Source organism: Struthio camelus, chromosome 3, assembly GCF_040807025.1.
Source record: "Struthio camelus isolate bStrCam1 chromosome 3, bStrCam1.hap1, whole genome shotgun sequence".
Taxonomy (NCBI): Eukaryota; Metazoa; Chordata; class Aves; order Struthioniformes; family Struthionidae; genus Struthio; species Struthio camelus.
The window spans coordinates 76,754,259-76,771,269 of NC_090944.1; the positions used below are offsets into that span (position 1 = coordinate 76,754,259).

The window sequence follows — 17,011 nt, forward strand, 5'->3', positions numbered from 1 at the left end:
ATAAAGTTCTGTACGCATTCAGGATGAGCTTGGTCAACTAACTATTCTTAGCCTCATATCCAAGAATGAAAGCGCACACACTCTTTGTACTTTTGCCTGTACTGAGATAATTGCTGCATGGCACAACAGCAGCATGAGACTAGGTTGCACAGCCATTCAGCACAGATGCACAGTATTACAATAGGCATTTTTCATATATATATAGGAATGTCTCTTGCAATACAATGTCTGCCGAAGAACAGAGAACAAAGAAGGAACAGCAGTGTTTTCATACAACTATCCCCATCCTGAAAGTTAATCTTCAGGTAATTACGTCTTACTGCTCCGTTACTTGAAGAACTGTATTACACCATCTTTAGCATGGTTTGACATGAGAAAGTGCCATCTGTTCTTTGCAGTATGCTTCGTATCCAAATATGATCGTAATTTCTTGAAAAAGAGCTATATCTATTGGGCTTTTTTCATTTAAAGTTTGAGGCTTGAAGTAAATGCGAAGATGCAAATTGTAAACTGGTCTCACTGTTAGTGATATGGTATGCCGAAAAAAATATGTGCTTTTCCTCTCTAAAATAACAATTGGTTGCAATTTACACAAGTGCTTATGGAAAACAACTCAGTTTTAAACAACATTGGTTACTTACAAAATATCTTACACCTTTACAGATTCCTACAAACTAAAGTATATTTTCACGCTTTACAACCCATCTGTGTAACAGAGCCACTATATTGTATCACAAGGGAATCTGAATTAGTTATAAGGTTTTTGTAATTCTTTCCTTTCCATCTGAAAGAATGTCTGAGAAGTACAAATGGAAAAGCCATTATCTTGAGATTTTTTTGTTAAACTGTCTCGTGATTAAAGGAATTCTCCCCAGCAGTCCTATAAACAGATAATTAAAAATATGCTATGCTACTTTTATGAGGAGAATAAGGTAAATAAAGATGACCTGGTCTAAACTGCCAAACACCTGAGAGCAGGTAATCACAGATCTTCAAAACATACATGGAAGAAAAATGGTACAAGCTTCTCTGTTATAGTTACCCACGAGGTACAAGCTTCTCTAAGGACAGGACAGACACAACTACCACTGTTTGAAAACATCAGCAAATAAAAATTTGGACTGCATTGTGCTACAAATATGTACACCTCCACTGAAGAACTTGAGTGATACTTTTTTACTTTTTTGTTTTGTAACACCTTAATTGCTCAAATGTTTGAGGCCAAAACCTATTCTGAGACCCTTGAAGAGTAGATGATACGTGACGTTTCTTCTCTACAACACAGATCTAGCAAACAGCCAAAGGCAAGGCAGTAACCTATCTCAGAGACAGCACTAAAGCCATGGCGCTTTGCTAATTGGCCCTTGCTCGCCAGTCAGGCCCTACGAAGGGCACCTGGTAGCTCTTGCTCTGAGAGCTATGAACTACGCACAAGTGGAGAGCTGGGTTTTCATTGCAAACCCGGTACCAGCCGAAATACAGCCGTACGTAGGATACAGTAGGGGAGCCGCACACTGCTGAAGAGCACAACCCAACCAAGAGTAAAGTCAGGGTATTCAGAAACGAGTGACGCGTCCCTCCTCATGCATCTTCTTATCCGCCGCAGCCCCGGCTGCCCCCGGCCGCGCTCTCCTGGGCCAGGAGGCCTCCACTGCCACCAGCAGCACAAGCCGCCCCTCCCAGCACCAGCACCCCTCGCACGTAGCTCAGCGGGTTTCCAAAAATGAAGCTCAGCCTTGCTTTCAGAAGCTACTGCAAAAATTATACATTGCAAAGAGAAAAATATACTGTCATTATGTAGTAAGGACTGGGTTTAGGATGAAAACATAAAGTTTACATTTCAAATGAGACGATCCCATACATTTAAGGTGTATGCGAGCGTATGTAGATACACAGAGTAAGAGTATATATACGTGTGTATGTGTGTGTGTGTGCATGTATATACGTGTATATATGTATGTGTATTTGTGTATGTATACACACCCACACATGTATATGGTAATGATTTGGTTAAGTGGAACCAAAGCCCTGTGATAGTAACTATCTTTTATAAATACCAGCTTACGGAGATTAATTGGACTAAACAAATTCTGTCCTGGAAGCTAAACAGGAGAAAAGGAAAGCCCTTGTTTTGGGGACCAGTCAATATTAGTAATTTATTTCAAGTGCCTAATCACAACAAAGCAGATCTGAAACCTGTGTTTAAGAACCTGTACTTTTCAACAATAGGTAATCTAATTTCAAGAAACCAAAAGCAATTGTTAAAATATTTACTGAAATTGCTTTCATGGAAACAATGAGAAAACACTATAAAAATGTTAAAAATATTAGATCAACTTGACTACTGCTGTATCTCATGAATTCAACAAGATCCTAGGCAACAATAATATTTAGAATAAATATTTTTCTTATGGGAATAGCATTTTCACTCAAATTGACCAGATGATATCAATTAAAAAAACAAAGATTAGATACAGAAAACCCATCTACTGAGTCAAAAATTAAACTGTACTCCAGTCAGTAGAGTGCTTGCTTAAGATGATGTTTATTTTTCTTTTCAAAGATCTTATTTTATAGGGTGTTTTCCATTCAAGTATTTTGAACTAATTACAATTCAAAAAGGGATGAAAATATGTTCAGTAACACTCCAGAAAACACAAATGCTACTCAAAAATACTGTACACTTACACAAAGATAAATATATTAAAAATAAATCTAACATCAATACCAAATTCTGCACTTAGGCTATATACCCACTTAAAAAAAAATAACAACAACAACCAAAAGGAGACAAGCAGTGAAATAAATAAATAAAAATTAGTGATACAAGAATATAGTAACTTTCTACGTAATATACCATCTGTTCCACAAGAAAACCATACTGCAGCAAGCCACAGGGGCTATAGCTATGAAAAGCCCTTGCAGAAGAGCCAAACACTGTAATGAGCAGTTCTGGAAGCTGTAGAAAACCATACCACCACAGTAAGGAGGCAGCCTGCGAAGCCTTCAGCCTGAATGCATGAGCCTGCTGTCAGGCTGCAGGGACCCGAGCTGCCACAATGTCCTCGGAGAGTTCCCGAGACCTTGAAAGTCCTGGGAAAGAGTTTTACAGCATACCAGCATGGCCAGGTAGCACCGAGCAGCAAGGGCTGGCTATTGGAAGTAGCGGCATTTTGCTGCATCTTTTTTACAGGAAGGTATGTTTTGTCTCCAGAGTTACAGACATAGTAACTCGATTTCCCTAACTCCTCCGCAGACCACACCTCCATCAATGCTGCTTCCTGCTCTTTTATGGATCTTTAGAGCTGTGCCAACTTTCTGCTATACGTAGTCTGCTATCTGGACAAAGAAACAGTTTAGGGAACACGGGACTGGACATCCTCGGATGCCTTCGACCCCCAAGGTTCATTGAAAAGAGGAGCTGCTATTGCCTGCCAGATGCCTGCTCACTGCTGCGTGCCTTACAGCAAACTTTGTACGAGTCTTCCAGCCACTCAGGCAAATAAGTAGACAGGAGAGACCCAGCTCAACGCAGGGCAAGGTGCTCTCTCATGGTTAGGAGAGGCAGTTAGGGTGTGCATTCCTTTCCTTCCAGCTGGCAGAGGCTCAGGTACTTGGGATTATGTAGCACAGAATTTACTTCTGCCTCTTGTATTATTCATTAGGTATGTGTTAAAGAGGTATCCCACCTTTCCTGCCATTAGTTGCAATAGCACACCAAATACAGGGCTTAGGACAAAGTCTGTGTTCTTTGAACCATGCTTGTTAAGACTTTGCTTTTGCTCTCCATCACCATCCCGTGCCCAAACAACAGAATCGCAGATCCCTCCGCAATGAGGAGGCCAGACCTGGATGAAAGGAAACTCATGAGCCAACACATCATCATAGCTCTCATTAATAAAATAATAAACTGTGCAATTACAGCAGGTTGTACACATACCTCAGGGTATGCAGTAAGGCACAAATTTAGAAAAGGAATGTTTCCAACTACCAGCAACAACCTAAACAGGCAAGGATCCTTATCAATTAGGTTACTCAAGAACTACTCCAATAACTGGCCCTTTTTGCCCAAGGTTATATATTTTAAAACCATGTCATAAGCTTTGGTTGATTTGGGCTTTTTCCTCTTCATTTCTCTATTTGTAGTACTAAAAAAAAAAAAAAAAAAAAGAGAGAGAGAGAGAGAGAAAGAAAAAGACAATAAAACAGTTCTCCCCTCTGGTCAAGCCATCATGTGTAAGATTAAATTTTAAATTTTAAATTACACTTAAAAGTGGAAAAGTGCAAAGAGAAAACCAGTTATCAGTGATAAGCCAATTCAGTTCAGTGCTACTTCCATTTCACATGGAAGACCGTATACATAGGATATGTAGGTTGCACAAGAACGAAACACTGTACGAGGGCCTTGTGATCTTATTGTAAACACCATTTTATTATGCCTTTTTTTAAATGATGAACAGCAGCAGGAGCTGTAAAAAAGTCTAAATATGTGTGCATATATGTGTGTGTTCATATGTGTGTATATATACACACGTATACACATCTCAGAAATAATGCCACTTGAGACAAGACGTTATGAGATCGCATTAGAAAGAAACACCAAAATGACAGCATGCGCAAACTGAAATGAAATGCAAGTTTCTCGCATCTTTATCTTAACGAGCAGTTCCAAAATCAGAGAGGTGGATCTCACTGGTGAAAATGGGTACAGGATAGGTAAGGTAAAGTCCAGAATCCAAGCTAACAAACTCTGTTGGAACTATGATGCCTTCAGGAACCCACTGAGTTTCTTTTCAAACGAATTAAAACTACAAAAAAAAAAAAAAGAAAAGAAAGAAAGAAAGAAACCACAGCTCTAAGCCACTGCCAGCACCAACACTTGCATCTAAAACTTTACACATCTTATATTCAAAACACAATGAAAGCACCTTGGGGTAGGGAATATATCTTTATTCTTTCTTTCCAAATTACCTTTTACCATCTGGCAATGTAACAAACATTTCTGCTGAGAGTACCCTTTGTGTTGAATCTTCTCTGCCTGAAGTATCCAGAGGCCGTGTCCATGAGACAGTTTTTCCAATATTCTCATCTACTGTTATTATATCCACTAAAGATTAAACCTTGTATGGTGAAGGTTTCAATTTATATGCTAAGACAGTCAAGTCCTTTCCACAACTTTCAGCAAAATCCCAGCACCATGAAAGTAAGAACGTGCCATTCTGCACTTTTATTGAAGCCAAGATTTGATCCAAAATGACAAGAGTTTTCATTTTATTCACAAGAGACTAGACAATTTGCAAGGTAGCACAAGCTGAGCACAGCTTGGTATCATCATCTTCTCAATTGCGGGGCACTGACTTGAAAACTCTGGGATGAGAGTAAAATGATTTTGCACTTGACACAACAGAGACCAAAGATCAAGCAACAAGATGACAAGTGTTGCCATGATCCAAATGCTCTTTATGATATCCTTCATTTACATAAACTATTTACAGGGGTCATCTGTTCACGACTTGACTTTCTGGTCACATACCTAATGCCAGGAGACCTGGAACCACTAGTTCAGCCCTGGAGTCAAAGTGAACTGACTGACCAGCGGGGTGGGGGTCAATGAGCACTATACACAAGTCGACTGTCACGAATCGCCAGTGACAGGACCTCAGAAGTAATCCTTTAAACTTCTGGCTAGAAGAGTGATAGGAGTACGCCCTTCAGAAGCAAGAGGATATGAAAAGAATTCAGAGTGCCTCTACTTAGGAGGGAAAAATCTTCAGGGTCTACCAAGATACAGCCTTGGCTGAATCAGTCACAGGCAGTAACAAGAACCACTCTCCATGAATGGATGAATATTGACTCTTGTGGCATCATCAGGCCAGCAATGTGCCACTATAGTGAATAGTTTTAGAAAGGTCACCTGGACAGGTTCTGATTCCCATTACACCAAAATAAATTTATAATAGTCCAATACAGAGAACTAACATGATTTTTTTTTTTAACCTGTTTAACAAAATGTGACTATGTATATGCATCAATACATACATTTGTGCAATAAATGCTAATAGTCTCACATTAATAATGCAACTAAGTGAATTTACTTTAAATATGTTCTTTGATATTTAATTTTTACCAAAAGTCCAATCTACATTAACAATAGGCGAAATCTTCCTCTCAGTGACAGATAATGCAGACCTGCAATGACTAGCTCTCATGAAATTATTCCAGGCATACAGTACCATGAAGGAGACTGAATACAACTGGATGCAAAAGCTATGATCACATAAACGTGTGTAGGTGTATATGCATACATGCACACAAGCACACTTAAACATTTCTTCATGCAATATACCAAACCCCCTCCATTTTCTTTTGAAATGTTTATTTTTTTTTTATGAGAAAACATCAAAGCAGTGGAGCCAAAAATGGCATTTTTTTGGCTAAAATAAACACACAGGTATAATCCCATCATCTGGATGTGACACTGTCTGAATTACATAACGAAACTGGGAAGCACAGCACTCTGCTTTCTAGTGCATGAGTCCATAAATAGCCACAAAATCTATTTATTGTACTCCTGGTTTGCCAGACAACCCACTTGACAGAAAAAGGGTCAGTCAAAATCGGTTTCATTTATTCCCTTGCTTGTTGGTTAAGTGGTTTGAACTACTGACCAGGATCAAATGAAGCTGCAACCAAATTAAATCAAAACAGTGCAATAAGTGAATAAAAAGAGAAATACCTGCAATCATGGAGCAAGATAAGAAGGCACACCTCATTATATTCTGAGCGTGGAGAAGCTAAACAACGGAAATTAGAGGATGCTACCACTGAATCCAAGATGGTGGCTTCTGCTGGATCTTAGTTACTCATGAAGACATGCTTTTATGACTTCCCATTCAGAGAGGATTTTAACGACTACCATTCTATAAGCTGGGGACACAATGCTAGAGGAAGACTTAATCTGGTAAGAGTACTTCTTGTATATAATTATAATCCGCTATCAGTCACATTTACACCTCCCCTACCCACTTTATTAAATAATCTTTCCCTCTAGACCTCATTCTCAGCCAGCATACATCCAAAAATATATATTTAGCCTCCTCGTTTTCTTCTTTAATTACTAAGGCTGTAAGAGAGAGGAAAAAAAGTAAAAGGCTTCTCTCATAGTCACTCCATTTGTGGAAAATATGCTGCATTGAAGCTTTGGAAAGGTGCAAATAAAGTAATTCCATTGCCCCACATGTGTTTCTCTTTCCTGCCATGCAGAGGGAGATCTTGAGGAAAATCAGGGTGTATCTACGGAAAGCTACTTTGCTGTTACACAGAAGAACACGCAAAGACCACAGACACACCACTGTAAAGCATTACGTAGGGGACACGGACAGAAACTAAAGCAGAGGTTCTTCTCCTTCCACACTTACCTTTGACAAGTGAACATGTCCAGGTTACCTTGCTGTCATGAAAGGTTCAGGCTTATCTTTATCTGGAAACTGAAATCTGTATAACCCAGAAACAAAACAAGCATTTCCAGGCTGCTGTATAAATGCACCTTGTCCTTCCTCCAAAAGAGATGTTTTGCAGGATCTGATCATACTTCCAATCCCTTGCCTATTACTTTCTCACCCCTTTGCCAAGCCTGTTCATAAAAACTATACATAAAGTGATGAATTTTTGTCCTGACTAATTTTGCCCTTTTGTACTAACTAATTTAATGGAGCCACTGCAGTTACACAATAACAGTTTTCAGCTATTAGCGAGCTGAGTTAAAAACGAAGCAGGTTTGAAATTAAGGTCCTACATGTCATCCTTTCGTCACTTGACGTTTTGCAAACCAAAGTGCTGCCAATAACCTAACAAACCACAGAAAGGTACTATGGGAACCTTCACACTAGAGTGAACCTTACTCCTTTACAAAACATAGCTGTCTCAAACCTGCCCTACTAACTACACCAAATCATGCAGTAGTTCTACTAAAGCATGGCTGATTCTGAAGCTTTCTACCAATAACTAACACTATCCACTATGATAAATTAGGTCAAAGCTGAGTATAGATTTGTATATTTTTAATTAGTAATTAAGTAAATCAGAGATTTAAAAAATATATTTGAACAATACATCGCTAATAAATATCAAACATGACAGATAATAGACTAGACCAACTTTACCACTCCATCCGAATTTTATTACCACCGTACGAACTTACTAGAGAAGTAGTAATACTGTACTTAGCATCCCTCTAGCTCTAAAATAAAAAATCTTGCTGTTAGTTTTAACCTCACTAACATCATGCAGTGATTTTCTACTCAAACATATTTTTTATATAAATGACTCTTATCCCAACACATATCACAAGCTTCTTCAGCTGTAGTTACTATCTCTGATACTAATACTATCTCTACCAGAGTCAGTGTAGAAACTTTTATTGACTTCAGTGGGATTGGGATTTGGGCCTAGGAATCTATGAATGTTCAATCAAGGATAAATAACTTTCTTACTAAAGAATGATTTTGTCTCAGACTAAACAGGAAAAAAAAAAAAAAGGCTTTATCTTCATAAACATAACTGATTTTAAACCCCAGTCAGAAGAGAAGTGTAATTGCTAGGCTGTTGCTCTTGGGCTTGTTTTCACACATAAATTGTCAACATATTAACGCAAGCACTTTAAAATAATACATTTGACTGAAGTACTGGATGCTCTTTTCACACCAAAAAATATGATTCGCATAATGACCGCTCTGAAAACTGACTGTGCAAAAGTTGACACCATCTTATTCAGTAGATGATTTCTTCGTATTTATTGTTCAGTTTTTCCCAGTCCTTTTTTTCTTACTCTAGATGGGAAAAAGTCAAAATTATTCTCCCTCTAGCGTTGCAGAAGACCAAGAATTGGACTCTATTCTCTCTTCAACAATGTTAACAAAATAGTTTTATAAATTCAGATCTCAAGATGAATAGCAAGGGGCTGTTCGCAGTTGTCATAGAGGATACAGTTATACACTGTCAGCTTGCACAGATGCCAGTTTAAATAGAGGCCTACATTATTCTCCAGAGCATTTCTTTATCATTGGTGAGGCTTACACAGAAAGAAATAAAACCACTCTCAAGCCCCATATAAATTGACAACAGTTAGAGCAAATAAAGAACCATTTTTCAGCTAAGTGAAACATTGCAGCTGACTCTGAAAGACAATGTACATGAAACTCCACATATTTTAGCAGTTTTCTGAACGGATTGCTCTCAAAATGCCACGCACTGAACTATGAATACTGTTCATACGTGCCAACAACTCGCTCTCTATTGAATCCCGGCCTTGCCCTACAACTAAATAGCGTCATGTCCTGTTGTCAGGGAAGGGTAACCCCCACTTATTATTTCATAATATTCTTTCTTGACACACCACACGTGTTTTGTTTTAATGCAAACCACAAATACAAAATACAGAGAGAATGGGCCATTTCTCCCATTTAGAAGGAAAACAATTTTGAGATCCTTGATAAAAATATTCAAGCAAAAAAAAAAAATACTGTCTAATAAGACTAATTCTAATAATCTTTTTTTTTTTTTTTAAATAGAAAGCTCCTTTCTGGCTAAGTGCACATACTATTTTATGGGAAAACTGTTCATTAAATAATCTTATTTTAAGAAAATTAAATATTCTGCTCTATTAAATTCTCTCAGATGGTTATCATCTTCTGCGACACGTAACTAGAGATTTTGTTCAGCTTTTTAAATTGCTTATTTTAAAAATAAGCAGTATTTCTCCTTGTTCATGAAGCGCTTGATAAGGAGAGCGCCTGAGCCCTGACAGGCGACCGCCAAGCGCAGCACATGAAAATTCCACGCACACCGCTAGGTTTGGGGGGGATTAAGTTGGCCCAGTCAGGCCAGGGGCAATATTACAACCTCAGTAGCCAAAGAAGCCTTATATGTTAACATCAACTACGTGATCATATTGTATCCAATATAGTCTGAACTAGTCTAAAATTCACTCTAAATAGTGAATAAGAAGAATAAGCTGCTTTTTTCTGCTTCAGTCTTTCACAAGTATTTTCTTATGAAGAGGATCAAGCACTGTTTTACTGCATTACCTTTAAAATGTCACCTGACACTGTAGTTTCGATTCCCTTTAGTTCCTCTAGTTTTTACTCTTCTGTTAAACTGAACTATATATGCAAATTCTTTTAACTTCTTTCCCGTGTGATTCTTCATATGGAATTTATGATAAACACTATTTTAAAAAGAAACTCTTTCTGTAGCTATCAAACTTCAAGTTCTTCTTGTATGACAAAATAGTAATTAAAGCATGCCTTTTAAAAAATACTATACATCCTTTTTTTTCCCTTTGGCAGCTGCCACAAATCAGAGACTTCAGTCAGAGCTAAAGCAGCCTACTACAACAAGTTGCAATGAAGTGAATTTATGTTTTTAAAAAGAGACTTTTTTTACAATTTCTTTGTGGAAATTAAAATTTTCTATATCAGAGAGTGATATTTTTCAGAATTGATGAATGTGTTAGCATAGAACTGTCAATCACAAGTAAAAAAAAATAAAATCAAATAATTTGCTGGTAAACACATAAAATGAGGTACAACAAAACATATCTGGGTGTGTATGGAAATGGCGAGTAACACATTACCGCCTGTTTAAGGTTTCTGTGTCATCTTTAGAAAGAAAAGAATTCTTTCTGCTGAGACTTCATCTACACTGGCATAGGTAGAACGTCCATAACCCCCACAGAAACTCAGAAGAATGGATATACTCACTACACAAACTAGTCATACCAGCATAACCATGCATCAGAGCAACTTCTATCAGATTAAACATCCACATTGGTGCACTGTACTACTTTAAGAACACTACCATCCACATGGTAACTTTTTCTGTATGTAGGCAGGCCAAGTTCCCCGTTGAGAGAAAGCAGAGGGAAAAAAAACAGGTATGCATTTTTGCTTTCTCATATAAAAACCTCCACTGACAATCTTAGGAATCAATAAAAAGTAAAAGGCAGCACTGAGTTTCAAGAAATAGTAGAAGCAGCACACTCAGGGCAGAACGAACAAATACAGAAACACAAGCAACGTTGTCGGCATACACAGTTGTGGTCCAGACTTTATTGTTATTACCCTGGTGTACAGAGACCAGAGAGAGACCGTTTTGCAGATGTTCAAGAGATAGCTGAAAGACAAATGACAACAGGTACCCAGAATCCACAAAACTTCCTCACACCAAGAGGAAACTCTTACGCTTAGACCACATTAATGATGGTGAGAAATTAATCACAAGATAAAAAAAGGCTAAGAGACTTTTAACTTGACAGGCAAAGATACATATGATATTTGTATGCCTTCTGATTATTTCACATCAGGGATTTGGAAACGCTGCATCAGATTGTTTCCCCTTCCCATACCCTCTCACTCCCTTTCCATGCTAATAGCTTTGTGAGAGAGATTTATGGGGAGAAATCTTACCGGGGCAACTCATTAAGAATGAGCAGTTAAGATAAAGTCAGTTGTTTAATTTATCAATAGAAGTCCATAACGCGAAAATCAGAAGTATGCGGTGCCTCCCACTTGCCATTTCATTAAAAAGCCAAAAAACAGATGTTTCCAGAGATTAACATATTTAACTTCATTGATGATCTCTTAAGGTCCAAGTAGAGGTTCACTAGCTGGTTGTCGGGGAAAATCTCTAATGCTTCTACTTGCAACGGATTTTTTGCTCTCAGGCTGTCAGACAAGTGCTTTTTTAAGTCCTGATTTCACTCCAGAAAGAAAAGCACGGCCCCAATGAAATTCCTGTTTAATGCTTCCTGCTGCAATAGAAGTTGTTGCAAACTTATAAAAAACAGCTAAGCCTTACGAAGAACAACAAAACAGTACAAAACTGCTTTTTCCTATTAAAATGGCACAGCCGGCTTGAAATTGCCATTCTTATGTGATAACTCTCTGCAACTCTAATTAGATATAGTACCCAGAATTACCGACTGAAACACACCAGTGAGAAATACTATTCTCCAATCTCTATCTAGCTTATGTTTTCAATCCTCTTGCTGTTTCTTCAGTTCTTTGGGAACTGCTAGATAGTTCCTTCTACTGAAAAAAAAAGATCAGTTAAATTACAGTTGAAAGATAAATAATTTATAAAATAGCTACTTTAATTCACAACACATTACTTTAGAGATTTGTGTAAGAAATCTATTAGGAAAAAAATAACCTACCTCTTTAAATAAAAAATTTTTAAAGCAGTTTCCTCACAACTAACTTATCAGACATTTTTCAAATAGCAAAGGTATGCAGCCTCTGCATACAACACTTCTATGAGTTCCCATGAGTATTAGTAATTAACTCTTGCTGAAGACTATAACCCATCCGCTCTAGCAAAGAATCATGCACTCCTCCTGTTGGAAGGACCAGTACTTTAAAGCAATACTCTCAGGTTCACCTCTTCTCAACGAGCAAAGAAACATGGACAGAAAAAACATTTTCTCCTCTTTACCCTGTGAAGGCCATTGCCATGAAGACTCAACTTTTGCCAGACCTGACTTATAATATAACCTAGGACAGCTGGAGAAAGTTAGCATATGGGTCTGACAACTGAATCTGGAATTCTTGTGCTGAATCAAGTGAGAATTATGTGACCATAGTACTTGCTGAACTCTGCTTACAGAGCAGGATGGAGAGCCATCCATATAACAAAGCACAGCTTATTACAAAACCTCATCATACTAAAGTCTGGAACATGGCTTGCCTTCTTTCATAACACTTTGCAGGTCACATAACTGATCTTATCAGCTTTCTACCTACAGTAATACTCTTAAATAGCAAGCATTTTTCTCTTTGATGGGTAAGTATTATTGTTCTTAGCTAAGTAAACCACTTCTGCAAGACACATAGCTCCTATGTGCCAGTCATCCTACCCCAAATGGTTAGATTTCAAAACTAGTAACTGCCCCTGCTGATGACTCAGAAGGAAGGTGGTGAGGAGAAGGGCATGCAATATGGTACTGATTACTTCCACTTTTCTTTAAATCCAATTCAGCTTTGTTCTTTTAAAAACAAGCACCTAAATAAATGAATAAATAAAGAAGTTTGGCGAGATGCTCTGAAGTCCATTTCCTGCCCTAAAAATTGTCAGCTTACCTACAAACAAGCAGAGTAGACTAATATCATATTCATATAATATTTTATTCATATAATTGTGTTCAGCCAACAGTATTAGAAACAGTTAAAAGTCAAAGAAGAATGGCCTTGTAGGGTGCCACCACATAAACTAAACATGATATACTGCCAAACACTCAAGCAGACACATGTACCATTATTCAGCAAGGACCACATGAATGCATATGGCTCTCTGTTTTGTCTTCATAGTAACAAGAAGGTTTGTAAACAGATCTCACATATGAGGCAATCTAGTCACTTGAGAATCTAAAAATCTGTCTTTGTAAAGCACAGTTTTGCACTGTTGCCACACAATCAGACCTAGATACACAATTAAAAGTCCCCTACATTTGTGCTTTGGGACAAGTGCCGCTTATTTTTATTCTTATCATACCAGCGATGTTTCAACGTGCCACTTCAGCCACGATGTGTACCTGCTATGCCCAGTGGCCACTGGAAAATATACAACACTAAAAATTTCGAATGTTCCATCAACAAAACTAATGACACCTTGTGGCTTTGTACCACATCAATGCTGTCATTTGCACAGTTGAAAACCACAATAACCCTAAATGTATTTACAGAAGGAGTAGTAACTTTTAAAAACTTGCATGGAAAAAAAAAAAACACCCTCTCAGACCAATCTACAATTACAATGTTAACAACTTTTTGGAAAAAAAAAAAATCAGGCAAAACAATAAAAATCATGAAGCAAATTTCAGATAGCCCATAACCTCAAGTTTCAGAAGCATTCCCTAACTGGAAAGATATGGAAACATCTAATTGTAAACAAATATAAGCTCCAGGTTACAGTGCACCTATCCAAATATGGCTGTATGCTGCAAACCTAATAGGCAAAAGACTGATATCTTTAAAAACAGTTGCATTTTGTTAGCTCATTTGCTTATAATTTTCACTAGCAAAATACTGAAGATTCTGCACTGTGTCCTCATAACCTGAGGATCAAATTCCTCCGGCCATCAGCAGTAAGTTACAGCAACAGCAGAGTTCAAGAAGTAGGTCCACTGAATTCGGTCCTTGTTAGACCAGTAGTTCTTTCAGTTTAGTAAGGACCATAATAATTAGTCAGTGTCCCCAAAAGTCCTAATGATGACCAGAGCCCCCTTGTGCTAGGCGCTGCACAGACCCAGGAAAGAAGCTACTGTCTGCGCACACAGCTTCACAGAGTAGAATAATAATAATATACCTATAATAATATCCCTATCTATTAATGGTTTGGTTTTGCCACCTAGACCACTTTATTTACTTCCTTCACAATAAACCACAGCAAAGACTCATTATAAGCAAAAAAAGTAATACCCTTGACTAAGATGACATATAATATTTTCTATATTTAATAATGTACAAAGCCAGTCTGATTTTATATTAACGTTTACTTCGTTTCAAAATGAGACTGGAAATCACCCAGCTGAACATTTCCAACGAGCTGCATTAGAATTTCTATTAGTTTGAAGCGGCATTTAAAAGTTACTGTAATAAAAGAAGTTGTCTGACGTCTGAAGCAGAAGTTTAATTGGCTCAGTTACCGCATTAAGAAAAATCCCTAAAAATAACGTTTGACTGTTATTACCCATCAGCAACAACAAGAGAGCAGCCTCTTCCGGGAGACGAAAATCGGGGGTGCTTTTATTTGTTTACGTGGGTTGCCCCCAGCCCGCCACGCAAGAGCCCCTGGCTTCAGGCGAGGGGACACCCGCGGCGCCCGGCAGCCGGGGCAGCGCAGGCGGCGGCGGCGGGGGGGGGACGACGCCGGGGCGGGCCGGGCACCGGCCGTGCCCTCGGCGGAGGAGCGGCGTCCGGTCAGCCGGCAGCCCCGGTGTGCGGGCTAACCCTGGGGTTTCCCCGCAAGTACCGCGCTCCCGTGACTGCGCAGGCCGCACGTCCGAGGCAGGCGGCGAGCGTCCCTGCGGCCGAGGGCGGCGGCGGCGGCGGCCCTCGGCCCCTCTCCCCCCCCGGCCCGCGGCGGCCCCGAGGTGCCTCTTACATAACGGCGCCCGGCCGTCCGCGCACTCCCGCGTTATATAATGACTCCTGCCCCGCGCCCGCCGCGGCTGGGGGGGCGGGGGGACGGCCCCGGCGGCCGAGCCCCTCGCTCACCCCCTTCCTGTGGCGTTACCACGTCATGGAACATTCCCGGAACGGGCCAACGTCCCACCCACTTCAGGGAACGGTCGCCCAGGCGCGGGGCGGCGCGCACGCACCGGCGCGCCGACCGCGGCCGCGCAGCGCCCCCGCGCCGCCGGGCACCCCCTCCCCCGCCCGGCGGCGGCCGCAGCCTCACCTTCCCCCCCGCCCCGCGGCCGCCGCCGGCGGGCGGCCCCCCGCGGCGGCTCGCTCCCCGCCACGGGAGGGGATTACGCAAGGCAGCCCGCGCCTCATCTGCGTACGCTTCCACGCCGGGTATTCCCCGCGTTTCCTAACACCGTGTCACTAACAAAGGCCGCCCGCCCCCCAGCCCGCCCGGACGCCGCCGCGGGGTGGGGGGGGTGGGGGGGCCGCTGGCCGCCGCACCCCGCGGACGGTGCCGGCTGGTGTCAGCACCCACAGCGGCCGCCGCCGCCGCCGCGGGGTGACTTACCGGTGTGGCGGCCCGAGAGCGCCGCCGGCTCCCCCGAGCAGCCGCCTGCCCCCGCGCCGCCCGCCCCGTGCCCTCCGTTTACCCCCGCCGCCCCAAGGCCGGGCAGCACCGACTTGCCACAACCGCACTGCGAGTTGCTCCGGCCACACGGAAAGCTTTCGCGTCAGACCCCCCGCCTGTCAAGTACTTTCTCTGCCACCGTCCAAAAAAAAAAAAAAAAAAAAAAGCCAGCAGCAAAGGCCCCGCATCCCTTCCCCCCTCCCCCCAGCCCCAGCCCCAGCCCGACCCCCACTCCGGGAGAGCCTCCCCAGCCCTGGCACCCGCCGGCGGCGCGGCGCGGTTGTCAGATGGTGCCCGTGACAGGGGACAGGCGGGAGGCAGGCGCGGAGGCAGGGAGGAGGGGGCTGCCTGCAGCAGCAGCTGCTGCTCACCTGGAAAGTCACCGAGGAGGAAGGAGGAAAGCCCTCTCGGTGCCCTTGTTGTTGTTGTTGTTGTTGATCCCGCTGGGTGCTCTTGTTGCTCCTTTGCTAAGGGCTTGCCTGGAGCGAGGCGGCTCGCGGTATTTCTTTATATAAAGACAGACAGAGATATTCCAGCAGCCAAGGGGCGTCTGTTTCACGTATTTATCTTAAGGTAGATCATTCCTCTCCCTCTTTTTGCAGAAAAAAAAATAATAATAACAGCAATAATGGTGAGGCTCAGTTTTTACACGGGAGAGGCAGAGGCCCGGGGAGCCGCAGTTTTTTTCTGGCCGAGGAGGGAGGGAGCCTCTCTGATCTGCAGACAGGCTGGGTTATTCCTGGCACCACTTCCCAGAACAGAAGTTACAGGGCGGCGAGCGAGCGCGGGGAGTGCGCGGCCCGTGACGTCACCGGGTCCCCCAGCGCGCCGGCGGGGAGCGAGCGGGGCGCGACCGGCAGCGCCCGGCGCGGGGGTGATGGGCGCCGCGAGTGCGTGAGAGCGCGAGCGAGGCGGCGAGCAGGAGGAGAGAGGTGCACTGTGCAGACAGGGACAGAAGGGGAGGGAGGAGGCAGGGCTTCTGAGTGCAAAGCCTCAGCCTCTCCCCGCCGGAGGAGATCGCTCTGCTCCCCCCTCCCCCTCCTCCGAAAAGGGAACTCCCAGGAGAGCCAGTCTCAACTTGCCATGCAAAAGTTGTGCGTCTTCCCAGCTTGAGAATTTCCTTTAAGGATGTGGGATCCTCCTTCCCTCTCCCCCCGCTCTCCCTCCCTCCCTTTTTTTTTTTTTCCAACCCCTCCAC

At 42.0% G+C, this 17,011-nt stretch overlaps 1 protein-coding gene across 4 annotated transcripts in view; it reads right to left on the bottom strand.

Moving 5' to 3' along the window:
* The window catches only part of HIVEP2 (HIVEP zinc finger 2), a 149,190-nt gene extending 132,481 nt beyond the window's left edge, over nt 1–16,709 (bottom strand). For all 4 annotated transcript variants that reach the window (XM_068938526.1, XM_068938527.1, XM_068938520.1 and 1 more), the window contains exon 1: nt 16,185–16,709. The gene's annotated coding sequence lies outside the window, so the exon portion shown is untranslated. The remainder of the gene's footprint in view (nt 1–16,184) is intronic.
* Nucleotides 16,710–17,011: the final 302 nt, after the last annotated feature.